General features: G+C 55.1%; 1 protein-coding gene across 10 annotated transcripts in view; it reads right to left on the reverse strand.

Moving 5' to 3' along the window:
- The window catches only part of SIPA1L2 (signal induced proliferation associated 1 like 2), a 155,865-nt gene that overhangs the window by 85,259 nt on the left and 45,315 nt on the right, over positions 1–25,291 (reverse strand). For all 10 annotated transcript variants that reach the window (XR_005650167.1, XR_005650168.1, XM_039850380.1 and 7 more), the window contains one exon: positions 16,875–17,099. The gene's annotated coding sequence lies outside the window, so the exon portion shown is untranslated. Of the gene's footprint in view, positions 1–16,874; positions 17,100–25,291 lie in introns of those variants that run through there.

The raw sequence follows: 25,291 nt of genomic DNA on the forward strand, positions 1-25,291 counted from the left end.
GCCACACAGGTGGACAGGAGCAGGGAGATGCTCCCATCGTGGAGACCAGAAGATGGGGCCTTGGAGCAAGCCTGGCACATCCACGGAGCGGCAAGGACACGGGGCTGGGCTGGAAAGGGAGCAGGGCCCCGAACATGAGGCTTTCTATTCTGAAAGGTTCTGAGCGGAGGAGTGAGGAGACCTGACGCGGGTTTTAACAGCTGCCTTGTCCGCTGCAGTAAGCACAGCTGCTGGTGGGCAAAGGTGGAAGGAGGGACGGTGGAAAGGCCACTGCCACGACCAGGCCAGAGAGGGTGACGGGGGTGGCACTGGCTGGTGGCAGCGAAGGTGGGAGAAGGGACAGGCCCTCGATGGCTGAACCTGGATCCAGATGGAAAGGCGGGAGGGGCAGCACTGATCGAGGGGCTGAGCGGGACGGGGCAGCAGGACGGGTCATGGGTGACATGACCAGGAAAGACAAAGGTGACCCGTAATGATGGAGGCGGCAGCAGGAGCACCCCGTTTAGGGTCAAACACGTATGCGAAACGCCAGGAGCAGTCAGAACGGGATAAATGCTAAGAGTGACGCTTTGCTGTCGTCTCCACTCCAGCCCCGACCCCGGCTCCTGCAGCTCACGCCAATCACGCCTCGCGGAGCCTCAGGGCTGTGAGGTGTGTGCACTTCACTGGGGCACGCGACACAGCCTGCCCTGCCTCGCATTTCCACGCCATCCTCATGGCGGGGGGGATGTAAAGTAAACTCGGGTCAAAAGTCCTTTACACGCTTCTGGAGGGCGGCGAAGCACATTCCGTAACACGCGTTACTGTGAACTGCCGTGTCCGGGGAACCGGAGTTTAGATTTGGAAAGAGAGATTCTGAGATGCAGCTGCTCTGTGATCCAATCTGAGCGAACACCCGGCCTCCCACGGGAGAAAAACAATGCGACCCAAACCCAGACTCCAAGTCCGCGTTCAGAACGCAGGCGTGGCGGGCAATGGGGCTGCCATTCCCTGCGGGGGACGCTGAGGGGACCTCGGAAGTCAGGTCCCCCGAGAACGGGACAGGCTGGCATCGGGGCGGACCCTGCTGCCATTAGCTATGCCCAGGTACGGCCTGTTGGATTTTGAATACAAGATTCCAGCACTGGCGGGGGAGGGTCGGGGTCCCCAGGGCCTGCCTCTGGACCGACGCCAGGCCACTTGCTAGAAAATTAGCGAGGACAGCGGAGACGAGGTTTTAAGTCAGGGCAGGTGTCCTGGGGTCAGAGGTCACTCTAAAAATATGACAGGAAACAGGCAGAGCGTTGGTTAAATCAGAGGACAAAACTGGGGTACATATAGACGTCCAAGGCGGGCACGAAGGAGAGAAAAGACGTCACAAGGACACTCCGCCGGGCCCGGCCATGCAGCAGACAGAGTCGCACACCCCCACGCAAGGAGCAGGGGACTGCAGCTCAGAGGCACCTGCGGGTCATCTCAAGTCCAACTCCGTGTCGAGCGGCAGAGCAAGAATGCAGCACCGAGTCCGCCCGGCCACACCCGAGTCCATGCTCTCGCCATCAAAACGTATCAGACGCAGAAAAACGGAAAGGAATTCATGCCCGTGGACCGCAAGACTCAGTATTGCTAAGATACCAACTCCACCCAAAGCGATTACAGACCCAGAGCAAACCCTACCAAGATCCCAGTGCCGTGCTTTGCGGAAACAAAAATCCTTCCAGAAGTCTGCATGGACTCTCGAGGGGCCTCGAAGAGCCAAAGAGCCTCTGAAACAAGAACAGGGCTGGAGGTCCCTCCCGCGTCCGATTTCAAACCTACTACGAAGCCACAGAAATCACGAGAGCGAAGTAAGTGCCGGTTTAAGACAGGCCGACTGTTCAGCGTCGTGAGCCCGGAAACGAAGCCCGTGTCTGGTCAAGCGACCTGTGACAAGGCTGCCACGGCTATTCGAGGGGGACGGGACGGTCTTTTCGACAGATGGGGCTGGGACCAGGGACATCCAGGTGCCAAAGAAAGAATGAAGTTGGGTCCCTCATGCCGCATATAAAAATTAACTCAAACAGATCAAATGCATCTAAAGGTTAGAGCCAAAACTATAAAATTCGTCGAAGAAAACATAAGGCAAAAGCTTCATGAGACTGAGTTTGGCAACGATTCATTGGATATGACCCCAAAAGCACAGGCAACAAAAGCAAAAACAGGTAAGTTAAACTTCATCAGAAGCAAAAACCTGTTTGCATCGAAGGATGCTGGCGACAGAGGGGCGTGACAAGCAACCCACGGGGTGGCGGGAAAATACCTGCGCACCCCGCGCCTAACGAGGGGACCTCGGACATGCCCAGTGCTCCCACCGGCCCGCGGCGCCAGCACTGGATGTGTCACCACGGAGGTCCCTGCCGGTCCAGCGAAGCAGTCACGCGCTGCGTCTCCTGGGAGATTCCCGTGCTGTGTTACATCCAGCCACTCGAGGGACCGCCGTCACCGTGCTCGCCCGACGCCGGCCTCGGCCCCATAGCTCGAACGATCCCCCCGTATCTGAGCAGTATATGAAAATGAATGAGTTGCACAGGGCACCTGTTAGGCTTTGATGAATGAATGAATCGGTGGTAACTGGCTTTATACTCAGAATCTAAAGTGGCGATTTACACTCATCGGTATATTACACCGTGACAGGACAGGTGACTTCCACTGAGAACATCAGGCTTTGATCCTATAGTAATGAATAAGGACAGTTCCCGATCACCAGACCTCAAGCTGGAGGCTTGGGTTCCACCGGTCCAAAGAAAGATAAAAGAGAATCTAATAAACGGTTGAAACACCCAGGAGCTAAGACCCAAGTGTGCCGGAGAGAACACGCTCAGAGCCTGCGGAACACCTACGACATGTGTTTAAAGCTGTCACGACTTCAAGTCTCTCTAAACGTCTACTGTTTAATCTAATTTTCCCTCATAAATGTTTGGCTTCAGCTCAAATGGAATCAACATTTCCATTATAAATCTCTATTTACACATTTTCCTAGTTTGACTGTAAAACATCCTTAGTCTGATATATGACAAAAGCAGAAGCCAGAATTGTAATGCTTTTCACTGGCAAAACAGTTTTGTTACAAAACCAGAATCACAGTTTTCTGGGAGCCAAATGTCTAGAAGTTAGTCGAAGCAAAATGAAAAATAAAATTCTATGGAATATTCTTCAGTTACAAATTTTCTCCCAGACTCAGAAAGAACTGTCTGGTTTTTTTTTTTATCATTATATTACTAATATTAATTGCTACCCATGGGAGCACATCATATTCAGTTTTGCCTGTGGAACGTGGACACACACCACACAACCTCGGGCCGGTCACTCGCGTGCCTAGTCGTATGGCGGTGTGCCATTTGTTCAGCAAGTGACTTTGTGACGTGTGCATCATAAATGTCGAAAAGCAACAATAACAATTATCTTAGTCGTTTTTAGCAGGGCTACTGATCTTATACATATTAAAACAAAAAAAAGTGAGACATGCTCCACATGAGACTTCCCGTTCAGTCAGTCACAAATGTTGGCATCTCGAGTGACTTTCTTTTTAGGGACACGCTCTGTAGCTAAAGCAGAAGAGACCTGGGGCACTCACACCCCAGCGCCTGACAGGAGCCAAGGCCGAGGACACGCACGAACTGCTGGGCAGAGCTGCTGAGGACCGGTGGGGGGGGGAGCGGGGGGGCGGTGGGACACGCCTGAGACCTGAGAAGTGGGAGCTGGAAGGGGTGGGAACAGCACAGTGTCACCCCAGAACCACGTCCCATCAGCCTCTGCCTGCGATGCTGCCCACCAGCGTCTTAATGTACGTGGAGCGTTTTCGTATACAAAAGGCTCTTTGAAGAAAACGAGAGAATCCGATTTAACACCCAAAGAGCTCGCGGATGCTCAAGGCCACGTTCTAGTCATGAGGGAAACAAACAGACTCTCCCCTCTCCTGTTACTGCTCGTGAGGGGCCGCCGTCCTGCGACTCTGCTCCAAGCAGTCTGACGCCAGATGTGACAGCCCAGGGTCTGGAGGAAAAAGTCAAACCTAAGAGCTATCAGGCTACAAAACGAATAAGCCACTCAATCAAACTGAAAGCCAGCCCACACACCAATAAAAATCCGTAGGCAGACTGGGAAAACAGTTATCAAAAAGTACATAACAAAATAACAGATAAATACGTAAGTAAATGAAACCTACAAGTTCTAAGTTTGCAAGTTCCTTCTCCCCTCAAAACCACAATATCCCCGTGAATAACTTCACTTTAAGATAAATAAATAAATAAGCTCTTCTGTCTGAAAATACCTCAGACGACGACAGGAATGACAGTTGAGGTGACACAGACTGAAACGTTAAAAACCAAGTTGTCGTGTGTCCAAACAAACGGGAAGTCTAATGGCTTAAAACGTTTATGTTTCAAAGACTCTGATTTAGTTTAATTAACTGTGTCTTAGTTTGGCATTACTGAGCATTTCGTAGTTATAGAATGTCTTAGTTCTTAGAACAAATCCTGTTTTTGATCAACAGAATTAAAAAATATTCATATGCACACAAGTCCATAACTAACCAGTAGTGTAACAGCCACACTCTAGAGTGACTTACGAAGAACTAAAATAGCAATTCATCCTCCTACGGAGTTCCCGCTCCATACAGAAGTCTCCTGACTTATAATGGGGTTGCCCGATAAGTCAGAAATATCACGTCAAAAATGCATTTAATCACTTAACCTACTGAACCAGAGCCTGGCCCGACCCACCTTAGACCTGTTCAGACATGCAATTACCGAGCGTGGCCCGCTAAGTCGAGGAGCGTCTGTGCATCCTAAAATTCACTAGATCCAAAACCTGAAGCAGCAAGTGACACTTAAAAGTTTTCCTCACTTGAAATTTCCTGAAACGCTAATTCTGTGCCCACCACCTTGTTTCCCACGAGATACGGAGTCACGACGGCCGATAAGCACAGCGTGACCGTGGAGCCGGACGAGGCCAGAATCACAGCTCAGCTCTCACGGGCCATGTGACTTGGGCAGGCGGCCTGAGCTCTGTGGGTCTCGGCCTCCTCCCTGTAAAATGGGGGTGATGATAGGACCCACCGCCGGGACCGCTGGGCGGACGGAGCGTGTGACGCAGGTGGCCGGGGCCAGCGCGGCTCGGTGCGGTGAGTCCCACAGCCACGCTGTCCCCGGGGACCCTCACCCCCGCCCACCAGGCAGCGAGTGTCTCTGCCCCTAATGAAGACGGTTTACGCTCGTCTGTCACTTACTCACTCAAGGCACCCTGAAATGACAAGAGCGTTCTGGGCACAACCCTTTTTGTCATTGCCAACACGGAAGCTCTCTGCGACAGCCTCCCAGAGAAATCCTACCCTCCAGCCAGTGGTCGAAGGCTGGGTTCAAACTCTCCTTAACCTCACTAACTTGTTAAGTATAAACAGCAAAAAAGTCCGGGAAATTTGCGGGGCGGCGGCACAAAGCGCAGGTGGCTCCGCTCCCCTGCCAGGCAGGAACGGGGCCGTCTGCTGTCGCCGCTGGGCACACCTGTCTGCTGAGGGTGGAGGGGGATGGACGGGCCTGTCACGCAGGGGATGCAGGGCTGGGTGGCGGCGAGGCCTCACCTGACAGACTCCTGTGCCCTGCTCAAAGGCGGCAGGGGCAATAAGGACCCTGGGAGAGGGTCACACGGAGAGCGAGCCCCAGGGCGAGAACGCCAGGCGCCTCGGCGACGTCCGGCTCGTCCAAAGCGGCTGCGTGGGGGCGCGTCTCCGTGCGGCGCCGACGCCCTTCCGGAAGGCCCGCAAACGCGGGCCCCGCGCGCACAGGCCGCATCCCTGCCAGCGGGCGTCTGGTCTTGCTGGCTGCGGGCTGACGCGACAGAGAGGACCACCGTACAGCATGCCGTCACCTTTCAGAGCCTCTACTTTCTTAGGTTCTGCTCTGTACATCTGTAAATCTCCTATGTTCACAGACCCCAGTGAGGGCACACACCCGCACACACAGGCGCGCACACACGCACGCGCACGCACGCACGCACGCACACGCACGCACGCACAAGCGCACATGCGCACATGTGCACACGCACGCACGCGCACGCACCCCTAAGAAGACAAGAAAAACTATTTCTAGACCTTTGCTGCCATGGACGGTACGTGGGCGCTGCCCGAACTCCAAGTGGATGGCACAGACTGCCCCTGACTGCAGGACCGCGGGTCCCCCAAGAAGGCGACAGTGGACGAGCTGACCCCCCGCTGAGGAAGGGAAATCTCACGCTGGTGTTGAATCCGCAAGGGCGCAGAACACGTGTCCCCTCTGCTCTGTCCCCGCTCCGACTGGCTAATGGAGCTTCCTGGGGTACGTCCTAAAACTGCTTTCGTCATCGGCGCCGTGTGGGTCTCAAAGGTCCATCCGCGGCACCCCAGAATGAGGACGCCCCTCCTGTCGAGCGAACAGGAAGTCCGCTCTGTGCACCCCCAGTTGGCAGTGTCCAGCAGCCGTCTGGGTGGCCGTCAGCGTCACGGCTGAGTAACGGCTGAACCCCTCAGGCCGAGCTGACAGATGTAGCCTGGGGGGCGGGGGGGTCTACCTGTGAGTCACCTATGGCTTTTGGGGACCGCCGACTCCTTTGGCGGGGACAGGGGGCAGGCGTGGTCAAAGGGCTGAGTCCTCCCCGGGACTTCTGAGTGTGAGAAATCTCAGGTCTAGGATCCAGAAAGGTCAGGCCGGAATATTCGAAAGCACTTGCTCCTCCTCCTGTCCGACTCCCTCCGTCCAGGGCCAAGAGCACTCGAGAGTTTCCTCGGAGTCAAGCCGAGCCCCGAAGGCGCCTCCACCCAGAGGGGCCAGGCGGAGGCTCCCGGACCGCGCCTGTGGGAGGAAACCTTCCCGTCCGTGCTGGAGCCCAGAGCAGACGCCAGAACCCAGTCCCCGCCTTCGACGCCGCCTAGAAACCTGTGCGGCGTCACAGCGGAGGGTCTGGTGGCCCGTGTGAGCATAACTGGAAGGCTGAGGTGAAGCAATTCGGTCACTGTATCCCCCCGCCCCCCGCCTTCTAGAAGCAGAGCCTCGGGGTCCCCAGTGCCCCCAGGGGCGCAGCACCTGGGGGCCGGGAGCCTGAGGACGCTGTCCCATCGGAAGGCCCCAGTGACCTGGGAACTCGTTCCTGTGAGCTTGATTCTGCTGGTTTCTGAATTAACTGGTTAAGAATCAGCAAAACCCTTACTTGTGTGCAGACCGGAAGTCCCCAGCAGAGGGGCGGGCCATTCTCCGAGTCCTTGCGCCCGAGCCGGCCGGCCTGGCACGCACCATCAGAGGAAGCGGGGCCCGGGTCACGCTGCGGGTCCCACGGGGCCGGGCTTCCTTCCTCTCTGAGTTACAAGGGCAAATCGAAAGCACCAGCTAGGAAAGCCAAGGCCACCCTCCCGGGAGCCTCTGTCCACGCCTTCGTCTGTGCAGCCCCACCAGGCGCACCTGCTCCCTTCCCAAGGACAGAGCCCGCAATGCGCCAGGAGGGGAAGTTCAAGGACCCGGGCCAGCCAGGGGTGTCTCCAGCAAGTTACGGAAGCGTCAGCAGAAGGAAGGAAGGAAGGGAGGGAGGGAGGAGGACGAGCAGCCTGGGCAGAAACGGCGGAGGGAGGGGACAGACGGACAGGGAGGAGGGACGGGGGTCCATCTGGTGCTGGGCGGTGATGAAGCTGGTATCAGGCCAGAACACCATCAGCAACCGTCGTGGCCTTCACCGGGGCTGGCCATCGGCACCCCTGGGCGCCCGACATCCTACCAGGTTCTCAAGAGTTCCTTTCGCTCTGGTTTCCCACTTGTGAATAATTTATTGTTTTTAACTAGACAAACAAAAATACATTTGAAAATAATGAAGAGGTAGAACCTTTAACGGTACGTTTTATGGGTTTCCCGCATTCTAAGGTCCAAGTGCCAATGAAGTTTTCTTTAAGAAAAGAGATCGAATGTTGACTTTTTCCTCCTAAAATTTCAGATTTATTGACACTGAACAAGCCCTAAGTTATCTTCTTGCCAATATCTGCATCCATGAGTTAAGACGTTGAGTCAACGCAATAAACTTTTACACAATAAAAGCGCTCAGTTAAGTTTGAACTTCATTCCTCGTCAACTTTATCTGCTTATTGGAGGCTTTTAATGGATATTTTAACAATTTTAGCCTTCTCAGGAACCCAGCTGTCAGCACCCTCACTACGAGCTGTCCCCAGGGGCACTCTGCACAAGGGGACCCCATGTGCAGGTCCCCCAGGCAAGCACGCCCCGAGGGCAAACGGCCAGGGAAAATGTCAGGTCTTCAGCGGAGCCTGACATCTCTCCTCCTCCGGACGCCCTTTTAGGACACCCACCCAAACCGTAACAGAAGACACCGAACACTTGTTTCCTTTTCTCCATCACACACATCTGACCTACAAATGTCCTCCGACTATTTGGCACTTGTAGTTAAGGCAGTAATAAGTTACCACGACGACGAGCACTAACAGCGCTGGACCGCTACCACCTGCTTACGCGACCTGGGGGGTCTCTGGGCCGGGGAGGAAAGCGACACCGGCACACGGAGATCCTGCAGCCAGCGTCTGGCTCGGTCTCCGGGCTGCGGGCGCACCTGTGCGGACCCAAAAACGTGGGCGCTTCATCGACCAGGAGTCATTCCTGCCCGGGAGGTCCGGGCGCATGCGATTCACTGCGCCCAGAGGACACCCCGAAACACGTCTCCTTACACGCTGCGGAATCGCTCCGCCCCAACATTCTCGGATGCCCCCGACGCCCGTCATAAACACAGTGCGGGAACAGCCCTCAGCACCCCGAAGCCTTCCGTCCCCTCCCTCTGCCAGAGAAAACGCACACTCCTCAGCCCAGCGATCAGGGCCCCTGTGCAGCGTGACCCCGCCCCGCCTCGTGTCTGTGTCCCAGAGGTCCGGGGCCAAGCGGCCCGAGGGACGGAGGAGGAAGATGCAGTGACCTCAGGTCTGCACTCATGTCGTCTGGTTTAACTCTCACCCGATCCAGCGCCATAAGCAGTAACGTCATTTGCAGATGAAGAAACAGACTCCGCCCAGCTCCAGAAAACGTAGCTGAGACCCCATGGCCAGGAACGATGGGGCAGGGGTGGTGGCCCGGGGACCCCGCCTCACCTCCGGGAAGCCGGCAGAGCCCAAAGGGAATAACTCATGTCGTGTGCTCACACGTACTCCTCCCAAGTGTGTGCACACAGCCTGGGCTGTGAACGGAACACGCCGTGTGTGTGCACACTGCTACCTGCACGGGACAAAAACCAGGCTTTGCCACCTCCGAATTCCCTCAGCTACAGCAAAACAGCTAGGATTTCCAAGAAACTCCCAGAAGCGATTTTAAGTAAATGCTATCGATCTGTGCGCCTCCAGGAGGCTCGCTCCGTGCTCGCAGAGTCCCTCCCTGTGCGGTGGCTCTGTCCACCGCCAGCAGCCGCAGGGTCTCCCAAAGGAAAGCCTGCGGTCAGGTGACCAGGTGACGAGAACGGACAGACACTGAGCAAAGCCACGACAGCCACCTTCTGTTTCACCTCAGGTCTATTTAGTGATAGAAAAATATATCGTGTACAAACATAATTTGAATGATTTCCTGAAAATTTTCCTGTCGTGCTATAAAGAATCGGTACTTCAGAAGCCTGGGATGTCTAACGCTGCCTTTCACACTTTCACAAGGAACGTCGTACGTGTGGGCAGACGCACGCACGTACATAGAAAATTACACGCATGCATGTATGTCGCCCCCGACACAAACCTTCCTGTGTCCTGATACAGAAATTAAACTTTTATCCTTCTGTTCATGGAACAGGCACTGGACCCTTCCATGTTCCAGGACGACTTGGGACATAGGGAATGTTTCATACGATGTAACGGTTGTAATATAAAAGTGCTTACGTGACGATAATAACCTGAACGTCTCAAAAACTACATCTACCCTAACATACCCGAAACAGTTAAGAAATGTGATGTTAAGAAAACACACAAGCCTGCTGGGGGCATCTCTGCCTATTTCTCTGTCAAATACAAGGTCCGGAATAACAGTCCTAGGTCTCCTTAAAGGAAAAGAGGAATAAGCACCAGAATGTGCCAAAAACACTCTCACCGCGCTCTCGCCTCAATCAGAAAAGCCCCCAGGACAGACCCCCTTTCTCTCGGGCAGGCAGGCGCTCCCCATAAGTGGGCGCGAAGCCCACTGCTCTGAGCTGTGCACAGGAGGCTCCTTACAGGAGGCATCGGCACTTTGGGAAACGGGACGGGCCCAGCCACGCTGTCTGCTCCTGCTCGCCCCTTTCCCTCCTGAGAGAAATCAGCCACGTTAAGGAGCTGGACTTGAGACAATGCGTTAAAATTACAAGAAGCCTGACAGCGACGTGCCAGCAGATGATCCTGATGAGGGGACTCGGGAATTCTCGGAGCGTGAACTGTGACGAACAAAGCTCCCTGTCACATAACACTGAAAAGATGCAACGCGTCTTTCACGTGGACTTGAATTTGGTCCCGAAACCATGTACGTTTGGTGACGATCTTATTTCTAACTTCTCATATACCTTTCTTATTTATTTTTGATATGTGATTTCAATTTTTAAATCAAAGCACTTGGCTCAAATGCGTAACAGGCTATGTCGGAGCTAAATGCCCTAGAAGAACCATGGCTGGCTTTTTTTTTTTTTTTAATTATGAAAGTAATCTACTTATCTTTTAAAAATATGGGAAAAGACAGAAAATGAGTAATTAGACATGATATTACTACCCCTACGGGAGCTGTGATTTTTGTCTATTTCTTCTAGCTCTTGTCCTTGAATTATTCTCCCTGGCAAAAAAAACTGGAAAAAAAACATTAATGGCTTTTGAGAATTGGTTTTTAAAAAAATTCAAACTGTCCAGAAAATGAAAAAACTTTTCTCAACTATTATTAAGAGTTTGACATATACGTGGCCTTCCAGTTTTTTAATTCACATATAACTATTTAAGTGTTTATAATTTAACAGTAATGAAATTACACCGTACTATAAATACCATACTGTTCTAAAACCTACTTTTTAAATTACTTTATCGATGACTTCTTTCCCATCAGTAAATAAAGATCTGTATCACCCCTTTCAATTAGAAGTGCTTGCTGGCTTCCTTTAAGAGCTACGGTTGTAAAGTAAACGTGCTAGACCATACTTCAGAACGTGAATTATTTACAGACCGAGCAGAAGCATCATTCTTCCTTTTTCCTGGCGTCTCTGATATGAGCACAATCAGCAACCACGCTGGCATCACACTGGAAACCGTACCTCTGTTCAGAATACCCCGATCACAGAGAGCAACAAGCCACCTTCATCTTCCAGCAGACACAGGGCCGTGTTTAAATCCTGAGCCTAATGGAAGCTAGAGTGATTCAGACACACGAAATGCATCCGATCGGAAGACTAGAAAAATGCATTTTGCGTTTTCCAGGCTATGGCCAGCTGGATACTGAACATAACCTTGCTTTTCCGTGTAAAAATATCCCTTTCGTCTTTAAAAAAAAAAATCTCGGCTCTTAATAAAAGACTTTTCTACTGCCTTGAGAAAAGAGGAATGAAAACCCTAAAAGGCCACTGGTCTGAGGCCACCGTCACTGTCATTGTCATCCGCTTTTCAAAAGGGTTTTACGGCCCGCTCCTCCTTCGGAAGAGTCAACCGCGGTACGGACCTCCCGCCTCACCTCATAAAAGATGCCACAGGAAGCCTGCCCAGCCAGCAGCCACTGGCACAGACTGCTGAGACCCGGGGCCGGGGGCCAGCGCCCGGCTCTGCAGGCCTGAGGACCGCCCCTTCTTTGTCGTAAGGGCCCCCTGCAAACGTGTCCGGTCTCACGCTGCCACCCTTTCAACTCGCTTTCCACTCTCCCCGTGTCTTTTTCTAATTATTCCCACGTGGAGAGACTGTAAACAAAATCCGCACGGTCGTGGTCAAGTACAAAGGTTAAAACCCGAGCGTGTCAGAGCCTGGCCGTCAGGAGGGGGTTGCTGAGAACGCCGAACAGGCCAGGCGGCATGAGGAGTCTTAGGAACGGTTGACCTCTGACCCGCGATTGCGACAGGCGTGGTGGGTGACGAGAGCTTCCGCTGTCTGGGAAATTCACTGCAGTGGGACGCTTTCTTCCCACTGGTGACAGCCAGTGAGGACCCTCTACGGGCCTACAGTTCTGGGGGCTTGAGGCACAACTACGGGAAGAAAGACTAAGCTTTGGATTTCATCGGAAAATCTGCTAATCGAACATACATTTCAAGGTTAAACGTACGAAAATAAAAGTTAACGTTATTTCTCTTCTTGACCACTTTGATTCTGCTTCTGTGTCCCTAGCTCAGGACGTCACTGCTGCCTTGGTTGCCAAGGGAGGAAGGGAGGACTCTCAGGCCCTGTCAAGCCCAGACGCACAGGTGAGGACACGCGGCTGTGACGCTGTCTTCCCTCGTCCTGTGCAGGACCGGAGGCGAGCGGCCGAGAGGCCCACGGGCGCGGCCCCCCGCTGTCTGGGAGACGGACGTGGGGTTTTCCTAATCCGCAGCTGCCCCTCTCGCTTTGGAGTTTTCGCTGCATAAAATATTTGTTAATAACGCATAAAACATTTGTTAATAACGCCACGTCGTCAGCGGACCAAACGGCATCTTGCTGGATTCACAAGAGCGAGCATTGCTCAAAAGACCATCTGTCTCAGAGCTCAGCAGAAGGTCTGAGAAGCGCGACCCGGTGACGAGCGTCTGGTCACACTGCACCCAGCCGGACCCCCACACTCCTCAACACTGCGCCCAGCCGGACCCCCACACTCCTCAGTGCTTTAGGTACGAGCGTCCTGACCCGGCCGTGCCCCACGGTCACACTTAATTACTGTGCCACTTCGGGGGTACTTTTACCTTCTCTATTTTCAACCCAATATGAGGATGGCTTTCCCTCGAGCCACCAGGACTGGCACTCACAGGAAGCTGTGCAGCCCCCGCCCCCACTTCCCCTTAGACAAGGAAGGATCCTGACAGCAGCAGTATTTCATCCAGGAAGGCAGCTGAGCACTATTACATGAATCCGAGAAACATCTGGAAAAGCAGCTGACCCCGGCTTTCTGCGCATCAGCAGTCACCAGGCCGCTAATGAACCAGGAGCGGCAGCGGGGCGCCTGACACCCTGTCTCCATAACGCAGGGAGGTGACAGGGACACCAGGACGCCCTGCCCTCCTCTCTCGGAGCTCGTATAGGTCAAAGCGGACAGACACTAAGACACCGTTCAGAATACTGTGAAAAGGAAATGGCTGATCGAGCCCCGGGCACCTGTGTGACGGAGCGCGTGCTGTCGAGGGGCCTGACGCAGCACGGCGGGGGACACGGGCGAAGCGGGACTGGAGCGAGGACCTGGGAGAGGAGCGGCCTGCATGAGCCTCCCCCGCCCTCCCGGTGCGGCTGGGTGGCCCCCGCTGAGCCCGTCCTCACCCATGAGGGACACAAGACGTGGCGGGGCTGGCAGGAGCTCAACCGAGATGCCGCGCTGCGTGGGTTTGGGGTCTGGCGGGCACCCGAAAAGGCGAGCACGAAATCGGTTCTCCTCTCCCTCTCGCCTTGAAAGTTCTGCTCGGATCGGCCCCAGAACCCGTCCTTCCGCACGCACGACACGAAGGGTTCGGAGTGTGGCACCACGGACGCCCCGGGCGCTGGCGAGCGGAGCGCGGACCCCGAAGCCCGCGCACCCCGGCCGGCGAGGCAGCCGCACTCACAGCCAGCGCTGGAGGGGTGCGGAGGGAGGAGAGGAGGTCGCAGTGGGGGAGTCGGTGCCGCTCCGAGCTGCGAGAGAGGAGGGCAGGGCGCCCGGACGGAGGACGAGGGACAGACGGGCGCGCCTGGAGCAGCGCCTCACGCTGCGGCAGCGCACGGGGCACGGCACGGCGAGAGCTGCGGAGACGCGTCGTTTAGGTCGCAGTGTCGAGAGCCAGGCCAGGGAATTGTAACTTGACTCAGCCCGGCGCCTGATGGAGCGTGAGCGGTGACTGAACGTGGGCGTCATCCACGACGGCGACACGCCCACGTCCGCGCGCGCGCGCGGCGCCGCACTGCCCTTGGCTCTTTCCGGTGCCACGTTGACGCTGTGACATCCGCGGCTCTCCCTGACTCGCGGAGCCGCCGTCTGACACGGACGCGGCGGGCAGCAAGCGCGTGGCGCGTAAAGCAGCTCCGAGTGTGGGTCAGCGCCGCACTCCCGGCGGCCGGGGAGAAAACGGGAGAATGAGGCGGGGAAGAGACAGGCCCGGCGGAGAGCAAGGCGGGCTCCTGTCCTCCGCATCACTCACGGGGACACGCGGAGGTGGCCCTTGTCTCAGGCCCAGATCGGCCAGGGCAGGGGTCCGCCCAGGGTGCAGACAGAGGAGGGGGTTCCACAGCCTGCTGTATTCACCCTCTTCCCCCTCCGGGCACCCATTCGACGATTCCCTCCCCTATAAAAAGTGCGCTCCGACCCTCCTCCACTACAAAACTCATCGGGCAGGGTAGCCGGCCCCGGACGCTGCGAGCTCGGTCTGTTATGAGCCTGAATTCCCAGCGACAAGCACATTTACATCCTCCACGGGGCTGGAGCCCTCAGCGAGGGGCCACTGAGAACTTCCTGCCCGATGGCACACGGGCACCGACAGAGGTCACAGTCTGGTAACCCGCGTTCATGCTGTCATTCCATCGTTCGTCAGGCAGCTACCAGGTGGCCAGGGCCCGCGGCTCGTGGTGGAAGATACGCCACACGTGGGCCCTGACTTCAGGAAGCTACAGTCCACCCCAGAAGGCAAGGCTGACCATCTTCCCATAACGCGGGGCTCAAGTTCATCTCGGAGAAAAGAGTCGCGCTTCCCAGAACAACCAGTAAGGACCAAAATGGATAAATTCTAATTAGAAATTTCTGTCTTGACCTCCTGCCTGTTGTTAAAATGACTTATGCAGTCGTCAGTGGAAGCCAGAGAAAGAGAAGGAAGATCTCGGTCAGACGGAAGGCCGTCTGGACGAGGCTCCCGCAGGAAGGGAGCGGGTAAGCGGCCGTGTACAGAAGGGATTAGAGAAGAAGCATTTACATTTCGAGTCCTATTTTTAACACACTTACTTTGACCCAACCCCTCAAACACCACAGCCTGCCACAGGAAAACTTGCCACGACGCTCCCCCAAAAGCCGTTTCCCTAATGCTTCCTCAGGAGACCGCGCTACACGTGTGATGCACACACATCCTGACCCTGGGCACACGTGGCCGTGTTTTCTTTCTGGAAACGTGATCTGCATCCAGCCGCGTGCAGGCTGCACCCTGGCCTTGCAGCTGTCGCTGGTGAGCTGGATGCTGTCACCCGCATTCCACGGGCTTTGTCGGTTCAATTTTAGCTAATGGGCTAAAACGGTCCCGCTATTTTTATTAAAGTAATACAGAAATAACTTCCAATAATGAATGTCTCAGCCGAGGCCCGCACACCATACACGTGTGTCTATAATTAACACAATCAAATGTTCCCTTTTTTCCTACTAAGCGTTTGGCTTCCTTCCTTATAACAAATAAGTTTAGCAAAGCTTAAGTTTACAAATTTATGTACATCGATTAGTCGATTCTGGCGGAGGCTTTTGCTTCAAAATCAGACACAACGCAAAGATCTGAACAACTTCTAGGCGCTACATCACAGCTCTAACCTCGGCAGCACTGAGAAAACCAGGGACGGAGTAGGGAACGAACAAAACCACCCAGCGGGACATGCTCACCCTGCAATTCTGTGCCCCGCCCCGCCCAAAAGCAAACAGAAAAGGGTTTCAGACCCGGTGCTCCGCCTGCACCCGAGGGCGGGCCAGAGGGAAGCGGCAGTCCGTGGCAGAGAGCGTGAAGGTGGCCGGACACGGTGACACTCTGCCTACCTGAGCTAACCCGGGGCGACAACCCGCTCTGATCCGTCACACGTCCAGCGCACCCAACGGGCGAGCGGGCCAGGCTCACGTCTCGTCAGAGCGCCCGGACAGACGAGGCCAACGCCACAGGCCGCACAACCCCAAACCACGGCCACTTACAGGCTCGCCCAGACCTACGGAGCCCTAGACAAAGCTGCTGTGCCACACGGCCCGCCCTTTCCAAACCCCGAGGAGGCCCCCGACTGCTAAATGTAATCTGACAATCAGCATAAGTGAGCGTAAAGGTCTGGCCCAGGGTACCAGCCACACAGAGAATCTGCGGATTCGAAAAAGAACCAGCAGCCTGCTCGGCCTTTGGAAATTCCAGATAAATGCAAGATGAAAAAGACATGACAGCAGGAGATAGTGAGTCTACATTCTCGGGCCCAGAAATCGCGCGAGCATTTCTAAGGAAACCGTTCTGTGAACTCTTGTGAATTCTCCGTCATGGAAGTGCGGGGGAGGCGTGGCCCGCCCACCACAGCGGGTGAACGCTCGAGGGTCGTGACATAAAGGGCTTCTTCCCCAGCAGCCTGGACACGGCGGCAATGTCCTTGAATAGCATTCCGAAGTACAGACAAGCCAAAGTTAACCCAGGAGACTGTCGACATTCACGGATCACCTCCACTTGGTGACAGCCCCAGAATGGCAGACACCGGATTCCTCGGAGATGACATTCCAGCCAAAGATAGCACAAGCGCTGTCTGGAATGCTCGCCTCTGGGATGCAGGGCCACCGAGCTGCTCAAAGACATTTAACAGGAGACCAAAGCCGATCCTTCTGCCTGTTCGGAAAACTAACGGGGAAAACGGCACTAAGCTGGGTTTCCGTCACCGAGGGTTCTGCCGGCTGCCCCCAGACCCTCCAGTGTCCCCAGCGCCCGCCTCCTGCCGGAGCCCCAGGCTCTGCTGCTGCCGTCGCTTAAGCGAAATACCCAATAATTTCATTCCTCTCACCAACCTTTCAAAAAGCGAGACTGAACTCCGAAGGCCTTCTCCGCCCCCTTCGGTGACAAGGTGGGGCCACAGGGCAGTTCGACACGCAGGTGAAACTAAGTTCTGTCGATGAGCTGCGAGGCCGCCTCCGCCGATGGGGACAGAGTCCCCGCGACTCAGAAGGCAGCTTCTACCGCTTCAGCTTCACCCCGATGTGGAGGCGCCAGGTGCGTCCGCGGCCGTGGAAGAACTAACAGAGACAGAGACGGGACACGGTCAGGGGGACCGGTCACGGCAGCCGCTTCCCGTCGCACTGGAGCCTCTGGAACTGGGCGTCTTATGCCCTCCCCTACGAAAGGCGCAGAGAACAACACGGAGGGCTGAGTGGACCCCAGCATGAGACGCAGGTCTGCAAAGAACAGATGAGACGCTTTACTCAGAAAAAGTGAAAGTATACTTTTTTAAAAAGTTCATTTCATTTCATTGCATTTTTATACCCGGATGACAAAATCACAAGTACAGGAGAGGGGCCAGGAGAGACCCCAGCCAGCACGATGACAGCTCTGGGGCGGCAGTCAAGAGTGGGGAGACCCTACACCCGCCAGCGGGAAACGCCCCCGTCCGCCAGCGGCGAGAGGTGAGCGACCACCGAGAGCCCAGCTCGATCGGGTCCCAGGCTGGAGGAGGAGAGAGGCCGGCCCCACACTGCGGCGGCCAGACCCGGGGCCGGCGACGGCGGGGACGTCTGCTGACCTGGTCTCGTTTACGCCCCACAGAACCAGGGGGACATGACACGAAATGCCTGCCAAGCGCCAGGCGCCGGGGAAGCGTCTACTTTACGTAAGACACCCCGGGATGCAGTTATCGGGGCTCGCAGGGCGTGGGCCGGTGTTTCATGCTCGTCAAGGGTCTCCAGAGGCCCCCTTGTGCCCCCAACACGCGTGCCGTCACCCCCCTGGCTGTGCGGCACGTGAGGCCCGGCCCAGCGGTGGCTCTGACCAGGCGGTGCGCACCCACCGCCGGGCCCCGTCCACCGACCCCAGGCGCCGGGGCTGCTCCGTGCTCCCCATGGACATTTGCCCCCTGTGCCTTCCACGCACCCTCCCGCCTCTGGGCGGCCACTGCTCCGCCCTCTCCTGTTTCCGGCAGATGTCACCCAGCATCGCCACCACTTACTCACAAGCTCTCTCTCCCACTAGACAGAACCCAGAAATCAAAGAAATCCGCTCCCCATGTATTCTCTCTCCCTGCCTGACACGGACCCGACACAGCAACACGCAAAAAATAATGTCGCCTAAATGAAATACCATGGCCGCCCCCGGGGGAGCGTCGGCGGGCCGAGCCCCTGCGCAGCATGAGGTGCCACGGGCCCCCCGGGATGTAAATCACACGCTTAAGCATCAGGCGGAGTGTTTTCAAATACATTATTATAGTCACATCGACGCAGCATGTTGGCATGGAGCGTACGCCAAAACAAAGAGACAGCCTCGATGGAAAAGGTGACAAGTCGTAACGGCACTGTCACACGGAGCCCTGCCTGGGCCGCCAGCTGCCGCGGGCTGTCCTCGAACCCCGCCTTCCCCAGAGAGCTGAGAGATAAGACAAAAACTTCAAGGAGCCCCGAGGCCTGTAAGATTTGACTGTATCCTAATTAATGGCAAAATATAATTAAAGTGTTTCGGTCAGGGACTGGGGACATGGAAAGCAAGAATCCTGGAGCAAATGCTGGCACCGGGGAGAGGGAACCTCGGCCACCAGGCGGTCCCCTCCCGGGCCGTCCCTGCCCACGCCCAGCGATTGCTCGGTTCGCCCCCTCCTCTGCCCAACTGCGAACTCGCCCCGCGGCCCTGAGACCCCGCCGGCCGTCAGGCCGAGAATGCGGGGCCGAGGTCGGATCCCAGGTCCCACGACCGTCACACTCATTTCTGTAAACGGCTAGGCAGATGTTCGTGTTACACACTCAGGTTAGTGAGCCTGGATGAGGCGACGCCGGCTCTCCCTCAGTGCACGGTCGCTATGTTCTGAATGCCGAATAACGAACCGTAGTTTGGACCAAACAGACGACAATTTACTCAGCAAGACACGCTGTCCTAGCATAAAAGTAAACTCTCGCCTCTCAGGGAACAAATGTCGTGGAAATAGTTCCGTTTCGCCAGCGCTAAGTTAATATCGTGTCGGCAGGGCTGAGGTTAATTTCTACAAAATTCAATTTGCAAAAACCAGCCCAAGGCTGCGCGATACGACACTCCCTCGATGTGTTAATTTCACACTCTCGAGTCCTCATCACACACGCGGGTGGGGTCGGTGCGCGGAGTGGGGACAGCCCGAACCCGCCCACGACGGGGATGCGGCCTTCCAAGCAGACAGGGCGCCAGACCCCGCCCCCCCTGCCAGCCAATGGGAGAGGGAGGAATATGCTAGAAACCAGCCAGGCCGAGTCAGTTATTCTCACCATGCTAGGCGCCAAGGTCTCGTTTCATAAACCCTTTCTCCCCCATCTTCATACAGAAGGGATGCTTTCGATGTGGGCAAATAACACCAACTCAGCCAGGTCCAGCCCGCCTCACACGCACAGAGTGCCCCGAGCTCCACGGCCAAGGTCCCAAGCCTGGGAACTCACTGCAACCCTGCTCCAGCCGGCTCGGTGTTCCTAAAGAGAACTTGCCAGCGTCCGTAAACTAAGTACACTGAATGTTCTAGCACAAAAGCACTGTCTGTAAAGACGATGCAGAGAGATGTGCAATGTTAGAGCAGAGTGCTTCAGCACAGGTACCAAAACACATGTGCCGTATGTTCACAAGTGCGTAGCACAGCCACACACGGAAGCGCCTAGTCACAGGAAAAAATGAAAAAGTCTCCAAAAATATTATTGGTTATTATCTTTAGGTTCTGGGATGATTTTATTTTCTTCTATCTAAATATCATATTTGGACACAAATTACTTTCAACAGGGATATCCCTGTGAAGCTGAGAAGCCTTCGTGTGCAAACACCAACACCCTCCAGTTGCCAGGGAAGAGGAGATCCGTGTGTATCACAAGCGTAACTCGTTTTCCGCATTTCACTTTACTGGACTGCGTTTTTTACAAATCGGAGGCAAGACCATCCACTGGCAAAAGGCTTATGACTCTCTGAAAGCTCAGATGTTGGCTAGCATTGTTTAGCAATAAAGTATTTTTAACTAAGGTATTTATATTGTTTTTAGATACAACACAACTGCACACTTAATGGACTGCAGTGTCGTGAAAACATAACTTTTACTTGCACCGGGAAAACAACAAACGCACGTGATCCGCTTCACTGTGACATTCGCTTTAGCATGGTGGCCTGGAACCGAGCTCCTGCTTAACTCGGGAATCGCTCGACTGTTAGCATGAGCTGCTGCGTTTACCCCAAAGGCGACTTCAGGGCAGGTATCAGCCGACTGCATCGGTCCAGCAGGAGAACGGAAGTTCTGGGGTTCAGAGACGGTGATACCTACGGGTCAGCAAATCAGTCTGGAAAACAAGCTTCCTTCCGGTGGGGTCCCCCAACCCGTTCCTGACTTTTTATCCCTCCTCATCTGCTCCCTCCAAGACACCCAGAAACGCTGGGCTTTCAGGGCCCACGAAAGAACTAGCTCAGAACAGAATTACAGAATTACACCTTAGCCAGGTCCGCTCGACCAGCAAAGAAACAGTTTGACTTATTACATTCTTCCTGTGATGATGGTGGCAGCTTCGTAACCAGCAGTTTCATGTTCCTGTCCATCAGACCGGCAGGACAGAGTCTCTTAACCACCTCCTGCCCCAAACCACATCCCAAACGAAGCAGTGAGTAAGAATCTATAATGTGGTCACTTAGCGATTTACTTAATCAAGTGAAAGAAGCCCCTGGATTCCCTGTCAACCGCGTGTCCTGCCGGTCTTTAATAAAACTCTTGGGAATACAAAATTGAACTCGGTCTTCCTTTTTGAATCATCTGCCTGCCGGGTCAGTGAGCACCACAGGTCCCTTTAAAGGGGCACAGTCCCTCGGACACAGGGAGGTGTCTGGCGATGGCTCAGTCTTCGTGGAAAGGAGGTTGCAGCTCTCGGTCAGGCTGGCCAGCAGGAAGGACCTCGAGCTCTCCCCAGCCCGTGTGTTGGTGGAGGGACGGCAAGGAGCAGGGAGCCGGTGGCCTGACCAGGTGAGCCTCAGGGACGAGGCCTGCCGCCCGCAGCCCCAGGCCCTGGGCAAAGCTGGTGATAAGATCCAAACTCAACCAATTATAAGTTAAGTGGATGTGATTTCTCTGAGGCAACAGAATCTTGAGTGGTACTGTTACTGAAACCTCGAAATGGAAAGTTTAGATATTAGGAAATATAAGTTATCCCACTACAGACGCAGGGCTTTAGGACCTACTTATGAGGAAAAAAGTAAACAAATACTGCAGAGTTTTCAGCTGGAATTTTAGGTCTTAGAATCCTGAACCAGAATCTTAATAGACATGAAAGGAGCCTTTCTTAAAGCATGAAGCTCTCGTTCACCAAACATTTATTAAGCACCTACCAAGTGCCAAACATCGAGACTCTTACACATTTGCTCACACGTATAAAAACAGTCGGTTACAGGCATTCTCTACACGCCCCAGTTCCCTGCCAAGCACACCACAGCCTCCTCTGGGTCAGTAAGACAAAGTCAGTCGAGCAGAACAAAGTCCTGGACCTTCCTGGTAAGTGACACGGACACCGCCCCGTCTGCCTGAGCCCCGAGCCCTCTTCCCAGACCGCATGGCCATCTGTCAGGGCGAGAGGGACCACGTGATCAGAGCAGAGCATGCAGGCACTGACCGGCCAGACTCTGAATGGCCGGCCGTGTGCCCGCTTTGTCCAAGGCCCTCGGGGCTGGAGGTGAAGGGGAGACCTCACCTCCGGCCACCTGAAGGTCCCCCTGCTCCGGCCTGCATGGGAGGCCCTGAGAGCATGACCGTGGCGTTAACACGGGCTCGCTGCCTGGATCAGCAAGAGGTCCGCGGAGGGCACTGGGGGCGTGGGACCCCAGAGCACTACTGATGAGAAGAAACGGGGACACGGTCGGAAGGCAGTGGGGAGAGCCAACGACCCCCCCGACCCTTGACAAGACAGTTACAGAGTGACACAGATCTCAACAGCACATTTTAAAGGCCGAGGAGAACCCTAAATCTGTAAGGGCAACAGAAAGAAGGCGTCGGGACCAATCGTGACTGCCGCCGGAGACCCTGGGGTCCACCCCTCGCTGGGCGACGCTGAGGGGAAGCCTTCGCCCGGCTCGCCCGGCTTGCCCGGCTGAGAATCGGTCTGGGAGTGGGCTTTACGAAGACACACGCTTTCCAAAGTCAAAGCTGCACAGCAGTGATTCTAACGTGCTGCCTATTACAGCTTTTCAACGGAGGGAGAGACAACAAGGGCAGAAAAGGACCGTAAATAACAACCCGTCTATTATCTGGCCACATTAAGGGCATCCCAATATCTCACAGGGAGAGACTGTTTTCCCATCGCGGCTGCAAGGTCCTCGCGGACCGTGGCCTGTCTGCCCCGATGGACCAATGCGTATCTCCGAGAACGGTGAAGAAGCCAGCGAGGCCTGACTGCCATTTTAAAAGCAAAGTTAAAATAACATTTAGTACCGACTCGATCTGTTTAATCCACTTACTGAGCAGACCCAGACCAGGAGGTGCCCCGGGTGAAGGCAACCGTTTTTCAGACAGAGGGCAGAGAGGCAGGAACAGGAAAAAGCTTCGCATGCTCACTCCTCGTCCCCCAGCGCTAACTACGCATAAGTTAGCACATTTTAAAAGGAAGAGATGAAATTAAAAACAGCGAGCTCACAAACACCTGCGAGGCAACATGCCTGGAGAGCCGGGGGTGGGGAGGCCACGAGGACATCTGGCCCACCTGTCACACTGCCAGACCACTGCGTTTTCAAGCTCTTTGGCCACTTGCTACAGAAGAAACAAACAAAAACTCTACGTGCCTGAGCTGCGAGGCAGCAGCGCCCACCTGTAACCAGCCCTTGTCGGGCCAAATCCGGCCGCCTCAAAGGTTCTGCGGGCTTTTGTAAACCCGTGGTGTGGGTCAGTGCCTAAACACAGTCCTGCTGCGAAGCAGATCACCCAGGAGTGAGCCCTCCGCACTGCACTGCCAAACGGGCGACAGAGGCGGCGAAGGACCACAGGTCCTCGCGGGCTGTGCCCAGGCCCCTGCACCCCACCCGACTCGCCCAGGCCCGCGCCTGAACACAGCGACCCTCATGGCCCACACGGGAAGGGGTGGGGGCAGGGGGCCTGAGACACGCACGTCTGTAGTGCTCACTGCCACTTCCAGGGGGCCTTTTCCCCCACTGAAACACGCACAGAGGGGACAGCCACATGGTAATGACGACCAGAGGCGGCCCTTTCGAGCCTCCCTTAGGGAACTTCTCAGTCTCCACCGCTATCAGAACCACGTGGGCAAGTGTTTAAACTACAGACGCCAGAAACTCAGTTTTTAGGTCAGTTTCAAATGTCAGGCACTAGTATCTCTAAAAGTTTCTCGGTGATTCAGACGGAGACTAGGGCTGAGGACCACCGCTTAACACCACCGAAGCTTCTAGGCCAAGCCGGGTCCAGTGCCCAGGATGAGCAGGAGGCAACACAAACCGGCAGGGCGGGCCGGCCCCAGGGGCCAGAGGACAGGGGCGCTGCCCACCAAAACCGAACAAAACTCGGTCCCCCGCAGGCGCCTGTGGTGTGATCACAGGACGTGAACAATTCAAACCTAAAGTTTAATTTAATTAAATACATCCTAATTTTAATTCAGCACCTGCTTTTCCTTTTCTCGCTACACGTATCAGAAAGGACTCCTTGGAACCCCACGGCGGGGGCGCGACAACGCTGTGTCAGCAGTGTCCTACGAATAGATCGTAGTTGGCTTTCCAAACAAAACTAGAGCGAAGTAACCAGAAGAGCCAGGTCAGGGATCACAGACGTCGCCTCATCGGATTCGGGGAAAATGCAATCTTTCAGCAGATCGCCATCTCCACTTTGCAAACATCAAGACTATGGCACCTAAAAGATTAAGTAAATCGCACTATTACCGTACGTTAATAACCTGGAGGGCCAACCCTGCTGCCATCCAATTTAAAAGAAAGGTTCTTTCACATTCTTGTCACCTACGTGTACTATTTCCACCTCGCCAGGTGCTTTCCTGCAGGTACATGGAGCCGGCAGGGCCTCACGGCTAAGGGCCGGCGCTGGTGCCCATCGCCTCTGGCGGGCGGGCTGGCGAGAGTGACCGCCCAGGGCTTACATCCCTGTCCTTGGGGAGCCTGCATCTGCGGGGCACAGAGACAGAAGGGTCACTGGAGAGAGTGCCCGCCGGGGCTCCGAAGAGCCTTAGACCAGGAAGTGCTCACAGCCACCAGCTAGTATGACCCCCACCTGCGCAGAGGCTGGTCTCACACACCTGTCACGCTCGCTGGCAGGTACTAAGTATAAAAGCAGCGCACTTCTCTGCACCTGCAGACTCGCTACTCCTCTCTCTAAATAAACCACTTAGGGAGTGAATGACTGCCACGCCTTCGTTTCTAGTGTGCCCCAAGGTGCAAAGGGGACCGAATGACCCAGGGTCCCACAGCCTCCTGGACCACAGAACGTGAAGCAGAAGGGCGCGTGCGTCTGGCGCGGCTCACACGGGACGGCTCCATCTCGGCTTGTGCCAGACCTGTGGCTAATGACCAAGGAAAGATGGTTGTTTCACTTCGGAATGCAAATGGTCACACTATCCGTTGCTCCTCACTGAAGGCTCCCTTTATGGAATCTTCCACTGATATTCCCTCCAGAGAAACGTCTGATAAACACAAACAAAGGAAAGAAAAACCACGCCGAGATCTCACGTGCAAAATGACAATGCGCCCCACGCAAGCTCTGCTGGCTTCCAAGGTCGCGAGCTGAGCGGGGTGTGAGCAGCTTCTCACGAGGGACACGCGGCATCGCGTCCTCGTGACACAGACTGTAAGTGTTTCTCAGATGACAACTCTGCAGAACACGCCTACGGAGTCCGGCTCCGCACTCGAAACGTTCTGCAGCGGTGACGCACCGACTTTCATGTGAGTCACGTCCACCTCGCTGAAGCCGTGCAGAGTCACCGCTTACACTAGGAAGCGGCCGACGTCCAAGATGCGACGAACCGGGAGGCGACCCAACGGCCACCGCGCTCAGGGGCGATAGCGCCGTCAGCGGCTCGATACTCCACGCGGGTCCTCGGGCCACTGACAGGCCATTCGTTCGAGTATCAGAACATACGAGAACTGTCATGTTATTCTTGTTTACACTCTTAAAGTTCGGTTAGGATTCTATCAGTATATTTACCTTTATAAATAATCAATGCATGAATATGTGGATGTGATCGATACAATTGTACACACGCTTCTCTTGGGTTCTTCTCATTATCTGCCTGCAGACATT

Source organism: Pteropus medius, unplaced genomic scaffold (assembly GCF_902729225.1).
Source record: "Pteropus medius unplaced genomic scaffold, Ma_sr-lr_union100, whole genome shotgun sequence".
In the NCBI taxonomy this organism is placed as follows: Eukaryota; Metazoa; Chordata; class Mammalia; order Chiroptera; family Pteropodidae; genus Pteropus; species Pteropus medius.